Source organism: Bufo gargarizans, chromosome 6 (genome assembly GCF_014858855.1).
Source record: "Bufo gargarizans isolate SCDJY-AF-19 chromosome 6, ASM1485885v1, whole genome shotgun sequence".
Taxonomy (NCBI): domain Eukaryota; kingdom Metazoa; phylum Chordata; class Amphibia; order Anura; family Bufonidae; genus Bufo; species Bufo gargarizans.
In genome coordinates, this window is record NC_058085.1 from 171,735,152 (window position 1) to 171,751,011 (window position 15,860).

Consider the following 15,860-nt stretch of genomic DNA (forward strand, 5'->3'; position numbering starts at 1 on the left):
AAATCAGGCCGGTCATCGATCACTTTGGGGCCAAATTATTGGAGGCCTAAGTACCTGGAAGGGAGGTCGCGGTTGATGAGTCTCTCATTGCGTTCAAGGGGAGACTCATTTTCCACCAGTATGTTCCCTCAAAGCGGGCGAGGTATGGCGTGAAGCTGTTCAAACTTTGTGAGAGTACCTCAGGGTACACTTACAAGTTTCGTATGTACGAGGGGCGAGATTCCTGTATTCAACCCTCAGAATGTCCCCCCACTCTGGGTGTTAGCGGGAAACTTCTGTGGGACCTCATGCACCTACTGCTAGAAAAGCGTTACCACCTTTACGTGGATAACTTTTATACTAGTATTCCCTTGTTCCAGTCCCTCGCCGCCAGATCCACGTCAGCTTGTGGGACCATGAGGAAAAATCAATGCGGCCTCCCTACCCACCCCCTCCTGGTACCTATCCCCAGGGTTTAGACCCGTGCACTTACCAGTGGAAACCTGCTGCTGGTCAGATATAAGGACAAGAGGGATGTCCTTGTACTGTCCACAATTCATGGTAACGGCATCACCCCTGTCCATGTGTGAGGTACAGCGGCAACGGTCCTCAAGCCCGATTGTATTGTTTACTGCAATTGGTATATGGGAGGAATGGATCTCTCTGATCAAGTCCTCAAGCCATATAACGCCATGCGCAAAACGCGGACATGGTACAAAAAAGTTGCGGTCTACTGGGTACAGGTTGCCTTGTACAACTCTTTTGTACTGTTCCAGTGTGCTGGCAACACAGGGAAATTCCTGCAGTTCTATGAGGCAGTCCTCAAGGCCCTGATCTATTCTGACCGGGAAAGAGCAGGCCGGAGTACCTCGGGAACTGGAGGTGCCCGGATCGTCCCTGGCCAACACTTTCCAGGTGTGGTTCCCCATACTGGAAAGAAGGGACAGACCCAAAAGAAAGTGCAGAGTGTGTCACAGTAGGGGGATACGGAAGGACACCACTACTCAATGTGACACGTGCCCCGATCATCCACGCCTCTGCATTATTGGTTGCTACAGGGAGTACCACCCTTCCCTGGAGTACTAAATTTATAATCCACTTTTCCATTTAGCCACTGACAATTAATAAAAACTTCTCAGACTTGAGTTTGTAAAACTAAAATATTTTTTGGGTATCAAAAAGCATAATATAGTCTAAAATCTAAATAATTGTAAAAAAGTAGACTTACTAGGTATTGCCGCCTCCGTAAGAATCTCCTTTATAAAAATACCCCATGACCTAAGTGGACTGAGATTAACACAGTTCCCCAAAAATATGGTGCCAAAACAGCTATTTTTGCCACTTTTCCATTTCAATCCGTTTTTTTTCCGGTAACAAAGCAAGGGTTAACAACCAAACAAAACTTAATATTTATTACCCTGATACTGCAGTTTACAGAAATGCCACATTTGTGGTCGTAAACTGCTGTATCACTAAAAGGCAGGGCGCAAAAGGAAAGGACCGTCATGGTTTCTGGAAGGCCGATTTTGATGGCCTTTTTTATTGACATCAAAATTTTCCTTTTGAAGCCCCCCTGATGCAGTCCTAGAGTAGAAACTCCCTAAAAGTGACCCCATCTAAGAAACTACACCCCTCAAGGTATTCAAAACTGATTTTACAAACTTTATTAACCCTTTAGGTGTTCTTTAACAGTTAATGGCAAATGGAGATGACATTTCAGAATTTCAATTTTTGGTAACCTTACCTCACAAAAATGTAATATAGAGCAACCAAAAATCATATGTACCCTAAAAATAGTCCCAACAAAACTGCCACCTTATCCCACAGTTTCCAAATTGGGGTCACTTTTAGCGAGTTTTTACTCATGGGGTGCATCAGGGGGGGCTTGAAACAGGACACGGTGTAAATAAACCGGTCCATAAAAATCAGCCCTCAAAAAAACACACGGCACTCCTTTCCCTCTACGCCCCATCGTGTGGCCGTACAGTAGTGTACGACCACATATGGGGTGTTTCTGTAAACGGCAGAGTCAGGGCAATAAAGATACAGTCTTGTTTGTCTGTTAACCCTTGCTTTGTTAGTGGAAAAAATGGGTTATAATGGAAAATGTGGCAAAAATATGAAATTCTGAAATTTCATGTCCATTTGCCAATAACTCTTGTGGAGCACCTAAAGGGTAAACATAGCTTGTAAGATCAGTTTTAAATACTTTGAGGGGTGTAGTTTCTTTGATGGGGTCACTTTTAGGGAGTTTCTACTCATGGGGTGCATCAGGGGGGCTTGAAACAGGACACAGTGTAAATAAACCGGTCCATAAAAATCAGCTCTCTAAAAACCACACGGCGCACCTTTCCCTCTATGCACCGCCGTGTGTCCGTACAGTAGTGTACGATCACATATGGGGTGTTTCTGTAAATGGAAGAATCAGGGCAATAAAGATACGGCCTTGTTTGGATGTTAACCCTTGCTTTGTTAGTGAAAGAAATGGGTTAAAATTAAAAATTTGACAAAAAAAATTAATTCTGAAATTTCATCTCCATTTGCCAATAACTCTTGTGGATCACCTTAAGGGCTAACAACATTTGTAAAATTTGTTCTGAATACCTTGATGTGTGTAGTTTCTAGATTGGGGTCATTTTTGGATGGTTTCTATTGTGTAAGCCTCACAAAGTGACTTCAGAAATTTCAAGATTTGCTTCTAAACATCTAAGCCTTGTAACATCCCTAAAATATAAAACATAATTCCCAAAATGATCCAAACATGAAGTAGATATATGGGGAATGTAAAGTAATAACTATTTTTGGAGGTATTACTATGTATTATATAAGTAGATAAATTTAAACCTGGAAATGTGCAATTTTTTACAAATTTTGGGTAAATTCGCTTTTTTTTATAAATAAAAATGATCTTTTTTTTTACTTCATTTTACCAGTGTCATGAAGTACAATATGTGACGAAAACACAATCCCAGAATAGCCTGGATAAGTCAAAGCGTTTTAAAGTTAACACCACTTGGGGGCGGAGCCTAACCGCTGAGCAAGACAGAGGCTTGAGCAGGAGCTCTCTCTCATCTAACCCATATTACTCAGCTTTTGCACTTCTCAATTTGATCCGACATGGGCAAAATCGGAAGAGATAGATCCAGAAATGCCCCTGATACTCCTAGATCTAAGAAAAGTCAAGGAGATATGGACAGATTCTTTAATAAGAAATCGGCAATGTCCCCTGCCCGTGCAGCTAAGATGGCGGCCCGCGGCATTGAAAAAGAAGCAGAGCGGGAATCGGAACAGGAGGATGGAGACGTAGATTACATGGACACTCCGGAGGAGGAAACAACAAAGAAGGGCAGCGATATGCTTACTAAAGCCTTTTTTAAAAAGACATTAGCCCAAGCTCTTGCTCCTCTGCTCCAGGAGGTACGTGACTTAAGACATGACATGCGCGCCCTGGGGAATCGGGTCGAACAGCTAGAGACCCGACAGGAGCATGCAGTGTCACACAGTGCCGACCTTATAACCGCTATGGAGGCGCAGGTCTCTTCTCTAAATAATGTGCTCCTCATGATCGAGGACCAAGAGAACAGGAGCAGGCGCAAAAACATAAGACTGAAGGGACTAGATGAATCAGTCACCCCAGACGAACTAGAAGCAGCCGCTAAGTCTCTATTTGCTGATCTACTGGGAAATAATAGAGCTGCTGAGATTGTCATTAAAAGAATACATTGTTCGCTGCGCCCTGTTCCTAAAGAGGGTGAAGCGCCCAGAGATGTGATCTGCGGTCTCTTAAGTTACAGAGATACAGCAGCCATTTTGCAGGCAGCCCGCAAGAACCCTGACATTAAAATTGGGGACTTATCAGTGTCGCTATTTCAGGATATTGCATCATCCACATTAGCGAAACGCAGGATTCTGAAGCCCCTCACGGATCAGCTAAGGAACCACAAACTTCTGTATAAATGGCTTTATCCGTTCGGGGTCATATTTGCTAGAAATGGCCGCCGCTGTGTTGTCCGTACCCCGCAGGACTTACCTATGGCCTGGAAGATCTTGGATATCCCTCCCATAAAGCTGGACAATTGGCTTGCAGTGGACATTTTGATCCCTAAACTTCCACAGCTACTCATCCAAGAAGCATGGTCGGTGCAATCCAAACAGAAGTCTCCTAACAGCAGGAAGTCGCCGGGGAGGAGAGATCTTACTTGAACTTGAATTGCGCTTTTACCATAGATATAATATCTTGGTACTATGGAAGCTCTGCCGCAGTTCCGCCAGCAGAAGAGGTGATCTTCTCTCATCAGCGCTATTACCGTCATGTTTTAAGGTTTATGAACAGCGGTTATGTGTTTACTGTTAAACGGATCTTACTTGTAGAAGCCTTCTGAATAGGCTTACTTTACATTTTTATAGAAGTGCATTCTTTTAGCTACCTTGATCGATAGCTTTAATGATGTATGGTTATTCATGCTATAATGATCTAAGTTCTAGTTATATGTAATATGGGTTATGATGGCCGGGTTAGGACACATCTCGGTCCCTTTATGCTTTGTTGCGGCCCACTACAGTTGCAACTCTTCACCAGCCGCTTCTTACTTTACCCACTCTCCCATATACCCAGTCCATTACTCTCACTGGCATTCAGTTTTTTAAGTCCTTTTATAATCTTATTAAGAGTACTTTCAAACTGCGTACTCTCCTTACTCTATAGACATACTCTTAGTTCCTCTAATCAACGTAGAACTTGCTTACCTGTCTCAGCACGTGTCCCACCCCTTTGCATGTCTAAGCAATGTGCTCATAAGCACTTGTTCTTATATTTTCCATGACAGACCTAAACATAACGACATTTAATGTCAGAGGCTGTAATACACCCCAGTAGCGTTCTCAAATCCTCACTCTGCTGAAGAAAAATGGTAGTGACATATGCTTTCTTCAGGAGACTCACTTTAAAACAAATAAAATACCACACCTATCCAAACTGAAGTACTCACAGTGGTTTCACAGCACATACGGATCTGCCTCTAGAGGAGTAAGCATCGCAATCAGTAAAAATGTCCCATTTGTATTTACAGTTGCTCAGCAGGACCCTGAAGGCAGATTTTTATTTGTCAAGGGGAAAATTGGCCACTTAGTGGTAACTCTTGCTTGTCTTTACACCCCTAATGTCAGACAACACAATTGGCTCAAGAAAACCCTTTCTAGACTTAGTGATTTTGCCGAAGGGATTAAAATAATTGGAGGAGACTCATTAGACTCATCACTCGGCAGTTCCACCAAGTCTCAGAAAACACTGGGAGGAATCCACAAGCTGTTAAAAGACATGCACCTAACAGATACTTGGAGGACACTCAATATTGCGGTGAAGGATTACTCCTTCTACTCCGCTGTTCATTAGTCCTACCAAAGGCTGGATTATATTTTCTTGTCTAATCCTCATCTAGCCATGTTGAAAAAATCATATATTGGTCCTATCACAATTTCCGACCATGCCTCCGTCACTTCCTCCATAAACTTCTCCAATCTCCCAGCAAGAGAATGGGTTTGGCGTTTAAATGAAACGTTATTGGATTCTGATAAGCATATTGAGGACATTACCCTTAAACTATCTTATTATTTTCAGGAGAATAAATCCCAAGACACGTCTCATTCCATTATCTGGGAGGCCCACAAAGCCTTTATCCGGGGAGAATTCATAGCACTAGGCTCCAAGATTAAAAAGGAGAGACAGAAAAAACTTGATTCCCTTATAAGCCAAATATCGATTGAAACTATCCAGAAACACTCCAAGAGAGCAACTGCACTTGAAGAACTTGCATCTTTGAGGAAGCAGTTAAGGGAACTACTCAATGTTAAGTGCGCAAAGGCTTACCAATATTTAAACAATATATTCATGGGGATAAGGGAAACAAGTTTATGTCACACCTAATTAATCAGAGAAAGGCTACCCAATTTGTCTCCTTGATCAAAACCAGGGAAGGAAAACTAGTCTCGTCTACAGAAGCTATTGCAGAAGAGTTTTGTTCCTTTTATGGAGCCCTTTATAACATAGATAAGGGGGGCAATAACACAGCAAATAAGCTACCTGATTCAGTGAGAGTGAAACAGATAGACAACTTTCTAGAAACGTTAAATCTTCCCAAAATTAGCCAGGTGGATAGCTCCTTATTGCTTCAGCCGATTACAGAATCTGAGATACAGAAAATTATTAGGAGTATGCCTCTGGGTAAAGCCCCAGGACCTGATGGCCTGCCAATAGGCTATTATAAGAAATTTTTAAACATCTTGTCCCCGCAACTAACTAAATGGTGCCAAGCACTAGCAGTAGGTGATACACTCCCGAGACAATCACTAGAAGCCACAATCACAATTATCCCAAAGGAAGGCAAGGATACTCGCGATTGTGGTAGTTATAGACCCATATCCCTGCTCAACATAGATGTGAAAATTTGGGCCAAAATTCTTGCGTTTAGGCTTAGCTCCTTGATACCCCGAATTATTAATAAAGAACAAGCAGGCTTTGTGAAGGGGAGAGAAGGGAATTCTCAGTCTTGTCGACTTATCAATGCTATATATTGGGCCAGGAAAAACTCTAAACCGTTGGTATTGATAAGCACAGACGCGGAAAAAGCGTTCGACCGAGTTGACTGGCTATATACTCAACGCACCCTACACAGATTTGGAATTCCTGACTTATTCATTAAAGACAGTGATGTCTTTATATCAGAACCCTAGTGCCAAAGTCAGGGTGAATGGCACTCTATCTAAATCTTTTGCCATCACCAACGGCACAAGGCAAGGTTGCCCCTTGTCACCTACCTTGTTCATAATGGTGATGGAGACGTTACTTCAAGCATTTCGTAATAACCCAAACATTCAGGGTCTGACGTTAAATAAATGTGTGCACAAATGTGCAGCTTTTGCGGATGACTTAATGTTACTAATAACGAACCCCAAACAAGCATTCCCTCATATTATGGAACTCTTCTCCACCTTCGGCACATTATCTAATTTCAAAATTAACTATTCGAAATCGGTAGTAATGGGAATAGCTTTATCCCCGCAGACAACACACTATCTTAAGTCTTCCTTTCCCTTTAAGTGGAACGACAACTCCATTATCTAGGAATTGAACTTGCAAAAGATCCCTCCAATTTGTTCAGATTGAACTATCTGCCCTTATTGACAAAAATACAGAAACAACTCCAATCACTTACATTACCTTGGGTTTCCTGGATTGGTCGCAAGAACCTTCTCCAAACTTATATTGTCCCTAAATTAATGTATCTCCTTCAAATGGTCCCCATTCACATCCCTAACACGTATTTTAAGAGAGTCAGACAGGTATTTGCCTCATTCCTGTGGAAGGACAAAAAACCTAGGATAGCATATGACAAGCTAATTAGAACACGTGTAAATGGAGGGATGGGTTTACCGGACATACACTATTATTATAAAGCTATACAGTTGAAACGTTGGCTGCAAGTATGTATCCCCAAATACAGAGCATTAGGGGCTGACATTGAGCTAGACCTCATGTCCAGTAAACAGCAGGCAGGGTTATTGGGAATCACTACTCCCAAGCACGGCCCCACCGGTTTATCTAAAGGCATTTATCTGAACATGCGAAATCTTCAAACTGAGGCACGTCTTTTCTCGGATCCCCCTGTAAGGTTACCAACAAAATTGATCCCCTACCTACTCAAACCTGAAGTTCCCGATATTCCACAATTTTGGGACACTACAGGGGAAGCAGAGTTAATTGATTTGTTGTCTGACATGAAACAAAGGGAAAATATCCCGGCCTTGTGTTCCAAATGCATTAAAAAAGGAGATTTTCTAGCGAAGTTAGAATTTAATAATATATGTCAATCTCTCTGCACCAAATATGTTACCACACCTACCCCGTCATGGTTTGAACAACTGTCTTATCATGACAACCTCCCAAGACACAGTATTTCACTCCTATACAAGTGGTAATCCCTGATAAGGGAAGTAGTGTCCCAGTCTTCATCAGAGCGTGGGAAGGGGATCTCGACTGCTCCTTCTCTCCTCAGGAAATTGATCTGATTCTTTTGAGGTCGCATGGATTCTCCAGATGTATAAAAGTACAGGAACACTCCTTTAAAACGCTAACCAGATGGTACAATGACCCTCACAAGCTCTTCAGAATGGGTTGTTCTACAAATGACACCTGTTGGAGATGCAGGTCCCAGAAGGGTTCGTTGGGTCATATCATGTGGCTATGTCCCTTGATTCGTACGTTTTGGGCGCAGATTGAACAAAAAATAAATGAAATTTGTGGCACTTCATTAGAATTAACACCTCAGTCAGTTCTTCTGTGGTTACCCTCTAAGAAATGGCGGCCCTCGATGTTTGACTTACCTACCCTGTTGGTCCAGTCAGCACTATTACTAATACCAGCGAATTGGCTCAACACCTCTCCTCCTACACTGCAAAATTGGTACGAAAAAATAGATCAAATTTTCCTGATGGAGGAACTAGCTAGTTGGGCAACCAGATCACACTCCAAGTTTCAAAAATTGTGGAACCCATGGAAACTGTTCCGAGAGGTAAAGAACAAGCAATAGGTCTCTGACATTCGAACCACCTACCTCACTTCTTAAGTTAATGATTTGTTAGTGTATCTGTAAACTTCATGTCAGATAGGTCTCTTCTTCTAAAGTATACTACATGCAAAGACATAGTATGTGATTTATCTCAGGTATGGCGCTATCATGTGGGCTTATGCTCCTTGCGCTCCCAATTAGATATCATTCTGGTGAGTACCGGAACTATTCATGCCTTAATTATATCTATCGACAATATACCCAGCTGATTGGAATGCTTTTGTGAGTAGACTTATACGAATGGACGTTGTTAATACAAAGTGTATTCCCTTCCTTTCCTTCCCCACAACCCCCATCCCCCTTCCCTACCCCTCCTTCCCCCATTCCCTTTCCCCTCACCTTCCCACCCCCCCTCTTTTCTTTTGTCTACCCGCTCTACGTTGAATCTCAATATTGTTCCACTATATGTATGGAATAACATTGTACTGTTAACACAGTGTCATATATTGATTGTCAACCTGTTATACTTTCTCAATAAAAAGAGATTTGATAAAAAAAAGTTAACACCACTTAAAGTGACACTGGTCAGATTTGCAAAAAATGGACTGGTCTTTAAGGTGAAATAAGGCTGTGTCCTTAAGGGGTTAAACAGTAATTACCATTCCCCACCTTCATCTTCTTGTGACTGTGGATGCTCAAGAGTTTGGGAATCAGGGCACAAGATCTGTCCCTCTTCAAGCATGCTTGGCGAGAGGGACAAATCAAGGAATGTTGCTGAAAGAGCTACTCGGAATATCCGAGTGTAGGATCACTTGTTTTGCCCACTCTCCATGGTGGGAGGAAGGAGGATCAGTGTGAGGATTGTGTTAAACTATTGGCTACTGAGACTTGACTTGGTGAAAGACAGGGTGGTGCTTAAACAACTGGAAGCAATATCTGCTGCGATCCAACCAACCACCTGGTCGCACTGGTCTGACTTCAAGAGTGGTGTCCTGTGTCGCCCTGCAAACTGGGACATGAAGCTTGGTATTGTTGATGATTGTTTTTCTTGTGCTCTGGCAGCAGGCACAGTTTCACCAAGCTTAGGGCCACGGCCTCTGCATGCACCATCAGCATCACTGTCACTGCCCCGTCCCTTACTGCTTGCCTTATTCATGTTCTTCAAACAAATTTAAAAAGGTATTTGGTATGCGGAAACATCATACAGGAGATATCCCGCAGATAATGTCAATGCTGTCACCAGCGGCTAATAAAAAATTGCAGGTAATGTCACAGGTATTTGGGATGAGGAAACATTATACAGTAGAGGTACCACTGGTAATGTCACTGTCCGCAGCGTCTACGAAAAAAGGACACTGTTTGTCACAGATACATTTTTTCAGCGCACACGTTACATTGCAGATGTGGCACTGATAATGTCACTGTCAGAAGCGGCCACCATCTATTGAAAAAGTACACTGTATGTCACAGATACTTTTTGTATGCGCACACTTTACACAGGAAATGTGGTGCAGCTAATGTCACTGTCCACAGCGGACACCGTCTATGGAAAAAGGACTCTGTATGTCACAGATATATTTTGGATGCACACACTTTACATTGGAGATGTGGCGCAGCTAATCTCACTGTCTGCAGCACACACCGTCTATTGAAAAAGTACACAGTACATCACAGACACATTTTTTCAGCGCACACGTTACACTGCAGATGTGGCACTGATAATGTCACTGTCATAAGTGGCCACCGTCTATTGAAAAAGTACACTGTATGTTACAGATATTTTTTGTATGCACACACTTTACACAGGAGATGTGGTGCAGCTGATGTCACTGTCTGCAGCGGACACCGTCTACGGAAAAAGTACACTGTATGTCACAGATATTTTTTTGATGCACACACTGTACACTGGAGATGTAGCACAGCTAATATCACTGTCCGCAGTGACATTAACAGTGGACACCGTTTACCGAAAAAGGACAATGGATTTCACAGACTCTCAGTGTCACGTGACCATTCTTCTTCCTCCCTCATGGTTTTTTCACACCAATTCTTACTGTAAAATTTAAATTTTTTTGAGACAGACCAAGGCAGGTATTGTCCTATTAACATATAGAACACCATACATAGGACACCATACACAATAAACAATTTACTAGGTGTAACCTTACCACAAAGTAAATGTGGACTGTACTTTTGGTCCTTTACCAGAATGAACAGGAAGAAGAGAATAAATGTCAGAAGTTGACGTTAATGTTTTTCCCTACTTGTGGCTTTGCATAGCACAAGGGATGTCTTTTTTGATTACAAGAAATATGGTATTTGTATTGTACAAGTAGAAATAATTTCTAGATATATTTTGCCTAAAACTTGATGTTAAAATTGCTTCAGCAGATATAAAAAGATTGTTTCTTTAAGCTGCCCATGGTCACTAAAACTTGTCATAGACTAATAAACAAAGTGCTGAGATTTTGGAGATTACGAAGAAGTCCTTTCCTTTAGCTAAGAGGCGAATTGTGAAGCACATCATAAAAATGCAGGTTTGTTAAAGTGCAGTCAGCAGTTTTCATTTTACTTTGTTCAGAAAAGTAATCTGCATGAAATGTGAATTTTTGTATCACTTCTTAAAATTGCAAAAAGGGTCTTGGTTGTATTTCAATACATGAAATAGAAATGGAATATAACATTATTCGTATACCCACACATGTCGAGATACATTATATATATATATATATATATATATATATATATATATATATATTGTGACGGTATGCGAGGTGAGGTGGTGGATGATAGGTATGTTTCACCTCGCATGTGCTCTGTTGTCAGGGACTGAACCGGAATCCGGCCCGGGTTTTTCCAGCCTCTGTGGCAGGCTTGGTTCCGGTCCAGAGATTATGGTCCACTGGAGTTCACCTCCAGGTGGACTTTAAATAAACAGGAAGAGAGCACAACAGGGCTCTCATGTGCTGAGTCTCAGGACTGTAACCTGTGTTGCTGAAGGCCTCCTGCACACGACCGTTGTGTGCACCCGAGGCCGTTGTCCCGTTTAACGTGTTTTTCTGCGGTCCCATTGACTTTCAATGGGTCCGTGGAAAAATCGGAAACTGCACCGTTTGGCAGCCGCGTCCGTGATCCGTGTTTCCTGGCCGTGAAAAAAATATGACCTGTCCTATTTTTTTCACGGCCAACGGTTCACGGACCCATTCAAGTCAATAGGTCCGTGAAAATCACAGATGCACACAAGATTGGCATCCGTGTCCGTGATCCGTGTCCGTTTTTTCCTATCATTTCAATGGCAAACTTGACTTAGATTTTTTTTTCATTTTTCATGTCTGTGGATCCTCCAAAAAACAAGGAAGACCCACGGACGAAAAAACGGTCACGGATCACGGACCTACGGACCCCGTTTTTGCGGACCGTGAAAAAATACTGTCGTGTGCAGGAGGCCGAAGAGAGAGCTATGTTTGGATGCGGGAAAAACAAAAGGTTTGCTTCACCATTTGTGTTGTGGATGTTGGGGAGCAGCCCCACACCGTATAGTCAGGGCACGACTGTATAGCTTAGCGCCGGACGGCAAGGATTTACTTTATGTTTTGTTTGTTTTCTGCTGTGCAAACCTTTGTGCCTAAATAAACCTGGCAACAAGCCAGATTTTCAAGGAAACTGCCTGCTTACAGACTGTCTGTTCAGAAAAAGGTGATCCCCACGAGCTAATCTCCCACACGTGGTGGACTCAGCGGGCATTTTCTGAAAATGGAGGAAATGTTAAAGGCCCTGCTACAGGCCAATGCCGCTCAGCAGGAATCCAACCGCCAAGTCACAGAGGCCGCTGCAGCACAACAGGCCGCTCAACAGGAGATGAACCGGCAGTTCGCAGAGGCTCTTGTGGAACTGAAAAAGGGGTTTGCACCTCCTGCGCCAGGGGAACCAAAATTGGTACGTGCCTCGTACCACCTAGAGAAGATGACACCTACTGATGATGTTGAGGCCTACCTTGCGACTTTTGAGAGAGTTGCTGTCCGCGAGGAGTGGCCAAAAGAACAGTGGGCGGGTCTAGTGGCCCCGTTCTTGACCGGGGAACCTCAAAAGGCGTACTTTGATCTCGAACCGGATAAGGCCCAGGACTATGAGACACTGAAGACGGAGATACTTGCACGCTTGGGTGTCACCATGGCAGTCCGAGCCCAGCGTGTGCATCAGTGGAGTTACTCCAGCAGCAAGCCACCTCGTTCTCAAATGTTTGACCTGATCCATCTCACCAGGAAGTGGTTGCAGCCAGAGACCTTGACCGGCCCTCAGATCGTGGAGCGGGTAGTAATGGACCGGTACCTGCGTGCGCTCCCTGCGACACTGAAGAAGTGGGTCGGACAGGGGGACCCCAACACTGCAACCCAGTTGGTGGACCTAGTGGAGAGGTATCTTGCTTCTGAGGACTTGCTGAATCCGTCTATGCCCCACCGTGGAGCGTCTTGGGACGCAAGATCACCCCCAGGATCTGGTAAGACTGTTCCAGTGTTCAAAAGCAGGGGTAATGTTAAGACTGATTGTGCAGCTAATGAGACTGTGGGTCCTAGACCTGGAGACTGGCCAAAGAAGCCAGGAAGGTCTTTGGGACCCTTCAAAGGACTGGGGGTAGAGCACATACAGTGTTATCGGTGCCATGCATTTGGGCATATTGCTGCAAACTGTCCTTTAAATGATGAACCTATGCAGTGTGACTATGCTTACAGGAAAAGACACATTTCTCTTTTTGCACAGGTCGCGTGTACTGCAGCATGTTCGAGTCACACCGAGAGACAAATGTGTGCTATTTCTGTGGATGGAAAACCACTCACAGCCCTGCTAGACTCGGGTAGTGTGGTGACACTAATCAGGAAGGATTGTGTAAACCCCACCAAACTACACCCCAGTACTATCGGGGTCATTTGCATTCATGGGGACACACGGGACTACCAGACAGCAGTGGTTGAGGTTGATACCCCTTGGGGCAGTGTGACACATTCAGTCGGGGTGGTGCCGTCGCTGCTTCACGAAGCGTTAGTGGGGAGAGATTTTCCCCATTTTTGGAGCTTATGGGAAGGCAAGGGGAGACTGGTAGATGGAGCTCCCCCTGCTGGGGAAGCATGGGAGCTTTCGCCAGATCCTTTTATCCAAAGGGAAGGGGACATTGTTGAAGAAGCAGGAGATCCTCTTCCTTTCCCTGTCCTGGCTGGGGAGCCGGAGGACCGGGAAGCTAGCCCTCAGTTTGAGTGTAATGAACAGGAGAACATCTCTGACCCTGACAGTGAGAGTAGTCCAAATGTTATGCCAGATTTAGAAGTCAGGAGAGAGGATTTCTGTACCGAACAACTGCGAGATGTCGCCCTCATTAGAGCTAGGGAAAATGTTAAGATGGTGGATGGGGAACCGGTGGTCCCTAACTGGGTGGTGTCCTTCCCCTACATGGCCCTCAACAACAATTTACTGTATCAGGTGATAAAACGTGGAGAAGACGAGGTTGAACAGTTACTGGTTCCCAAACCCTTCCGCAGGGTCGTACTTGACCTGGCACATAGTCACGTGATGGGGGGACATCTCGGGGTTGAAAAGACCAGGGAGAGAATCGCCCAGAGATTTTTCTGGCCTGGGTTGCATGCAGATGTCAGGCAGTACTGTGGGTCGTGCCCCGAGTGCCAATTGTCAGCACCGGCACCCCATTTTCGCAGTCCCCTGGTCGCTCTACCAATAATTGAGGTCCCTTTTGAATGGATTGGCATGGACCTGGTGGGGCCAGTGGTGAAGTCTGCCCGGGGTCACCAGCATATTCTGGTGATCCTGGACTACGCGACACGCTACCCTGAGGCCATCCCCTTGCGTAACACCTCCGCTAAGACTATCGCCAAGGAGTTAGTCCAGGTGTTTAGTCGAGTCGGGATCCCAAAGGAGATCGTAACCGATCAAGGCACCCCATTTATGTCCAGGGTCACCAAGGAACTGTGTAAAGTATATAAAATTTCCCATCTCCGCACCTCTGTCTACCACCCCCAAACGGATGGACTTGTGGAGCGATTTAATAAAATGCTGAAAAGTATGTTGAAAAAGGTGGTTGACAGAGATGGGAAAAATTGGGATTTTTTTGCTACCATATCTCATGTTTGCCATACGCGAGGTTCCGCAGGTGTCCACAGGTTATTCCCCCTTTGAGCTTTTGTATGGTAGACATCCCAGGGGGCTGCTAGATGTCTCTAAAGAAACATGGGAAGGAGAGGCCACCCCGTATCGAAGCGTCATAGAGCATGTCTCCTTGATGCAGGATCGAATCGCAGCTGTCTTGCCCCTGGTTCGTGAACATATGGAGCGAGCCCAGGAGGCCCAAAGGAGGGTCTACAATCGGGGTGCCAAGGTCCGTACTTTCAGCCCCGGGGACCGAGTGTTGGTACTGGTTCCCACGGTTGAAAGCAAGTTCCTGGCTAAGTGGCAGGGTCCCTTTGAGGTGGTTGAAAAAGTAGGAGAGGTAAACTACAGGGTCTACCAACCCGGGAAACGGAAGCCACAACAGATTTATCATGTAAATCTCTTAAAACCCTGGAAGGACAGAGAGACTTTGTTGGCCACGTCTCCGGCCGCAACAGTCCGGCGACCGGTGATCCCTGACGTCCTCATAACGGAGTCCCTATCCCTGGTGCAGCAAAGTGACGTTAGGGCGTTTTTGTACAAAAATAGAGACTTTTTCTCCCCCTTACCCGGACGAACCAACGTGATTCAGCATGACATAGTGACAGAACCTGGGGTTCGCGTAAATGTAAAGCCATATTATCACGATCGGCGTGACTATCACATACGTGACACAGAGGGAGGGAAAGAGGAAGGCCCTGCCCAAGTGAGAGGGAAGGTGGTGACCCCTGACTCACCTTGCGGCTGGCACCTGGCTGCCCTGACGTCCCTAGACGGGTTCCTCACCCGTACGCCGATCGCGTGCCTAAAACCCTGGCTTTCCCTGAGATGAGCCCTAGATAGTGAACAGGGCGGTGGGAACACTAGTCCGCACCACTAGCTCTAAAGGAAAACACCAAGGGGAGGACAGACAATACAGACTCAACATATAATCCCAGGTGGGCGACAACAGGAGACAACAACAAAAAGCCCAACAGGGATCCGGAGGGTAGCACTCTGGAACAACAACCAGGATTCACAGCTCCAGTGGGTCAGTATAGATGTCCAGGCAGGAAGCTCTATAACTGGCAACTAGAGAAGTGTGAGAGGAGAATATAAGGAGGTTGGGAGTGGCAGACAAGAAATTTCTGAGGAGGAGAAGCTACGGATCCCTGAGTGAGACAA